A 1,873-nucleotide genomic window follows, 5' to 3' on the forward strand; every position below is an offset into this window, starting at 1 on the left:
CCTACAGATCTCAAATATTCTAGAGCTTTTGCGATCAAAAGATCACTTCCTAGAAAATCAATCACAAATATATAATGAAAGCGAACATAAAGTCCAGAAAACAGGACAGGGTTTCCATGGCATTTAGTATATGGTAGACATTTCAGTCAATGGCAGGACGGGGTGGGAGGGAACTAGTCTTAACTGGTCTGGGCAAGTGTTGCCTGGGCATCTAAGGGGAAATTAATTTAAATTCCTACTTCACACCACTTCAGGAAAAAAAATAACCTGAGACATGGATAACCTCAATAAAATGGTGATATCAGGCAATATTTTTAAAATATTGCAAGAAAATATAAAAGAATGTCTCTAGGAGTCTGAGAGGCCTTCAAATCCAAGCCACAAAAAGCCAAAGCCAAAAGGGAAAGACTGAGATAGATAGATAGATAGATAGATAGATAGATAGATAGATAGACAGATAGATAGATAGATAGATAGACAGATTGATTGATTTATATATTTTGTTGTTGTTGTTGTTGTTATAGGTGGACACAATACCTTTATTTTATTTTTATGTGGTGCTGAGGATTAAAGCCAGGGCCTCACGCATGCTAGGTGAGTGCTCTACCACTCATCCACAACCCCAGCCCAAACTGATAAATTTGACTTGATTAGAATTTAAAACTGTTTTGGAATAGAGACCACAGACAGAGTCTCAGCCTTGCCGCTGCTGCCGCCGCCGCCCAGAGACTGCTGAGCCCCTATCCGTCCGCCTCCACCCACTCCAGACACAGAATATCCAGTAATGGATAAAAATGAGCTGGTGCAGAAGGCCAAACTGGCCGAGCAGGCTGAGCAGTATGATGACATGGCAGCGTGCATGAAGTCTGTGAGCAAGGAGCTGAATTGTCTAATGAGGAGACAAATCTTCTTTCAGTTACTTATAAAAATGTTGTAGGAGCCCATAGGTCATCTTGGAGAGTCATCTCAAGTATTGAGCAAAAGACGGTAGGTGCTGAGAAAAAGCAGCAGATGGCTCGAGAATACAGACAGAAAATTGAGACTGAGCTAAGAGACATCTGCAATGATGTACTGTCTCCTTTGGAAAAATTCTTGATCCCCAATGCTTCACAAGCAGAGAGCAAAGTCTTCTATTTGAAAATGAAAGGAGACTATTACTATTACTTGGCTGAGGTTGCTGCTGGTGATGATAAGAAAGGGACTGTGGATCAGTCACAACAAGCATACCAAGAAGCTTTTGAAATCAGCAAAAAGGAAATGCAGCCAACACATCCTATCAGATTGGGTCTGGCCCTTAACTTCTCTGTGTTCTATTATGAGATTCTGAACTCCCCAGAGAAAGCCTGCTCTCTTGCAAATACAGCTTTTGATGAAGCCATTGCTGAACTTGATACATTAAGTGAAGAATCAGACAAAGACGGCACGCTAATAATGCAATTACTGAGAGACAACTTGACATTGTGGACATCAGTTACCCAAGGAGACGAAGCTGAAGCAGGAAAAGGAGAGAAAAATTAACTGGCCTTCCAACTTTTGTCTGCCTCATTCTAAAATTTACACAGTAGACCGTTTGTCATCCATGCTGTCCCACAAATAATTTTTTGTTTATGATTTATGACAGCTTTATGTTACTAATATTTGAATTTCTATATTTCCCATGTGGTTTTTATGTTTGATATTAGGGGAGTAGAGCCAGTTAACATTTAGGGAGTTATCTGTTTTCATCTTGAGGTGGCCAATATGGGGATGTGGAATTTTTATACGAGTTATAAATGTTTGGCATAGTATTTTAGGTACATTGTGGCTTCACGAGGGCCATTTTAAAACTGCTTCTGTGTCTAAGCAAAAAAAACTGCCTACATATTGGTTTGTC

The 1,873-nt window shown here is 40.0% G+C and overlaps 1 pseudogene; it reads left to right on the plus strand.

Annotated features, from left to right (window-relative positions):
- The first annotated feature begins 784 nt into the window (after positions 1–784).
- Positions 785–1,560, plus strand: LOC143379229 (14-3-3 protein zeta/delta pseudogene; annotated as a pseudogene).
- Positions 1,561–1,873: the final 313 nt, after the last annotated feature.

The sequence above is a fragment of the Callospermophilus lateralis genome, chromosome 13, assembly GCF_048772815.1.
Source record: "Callospermophilus lateralis isolate mCalLat2 chromosome 13, mCalLat2.hap1, whole genome shotgun sequence".
Taxonomy (NCBI): Eukaryota; Metazoa; Chordata; class Mammalia; order Rodentia; family Sciuridae; genus Callospermophilus; species Callospermophilus lateralis.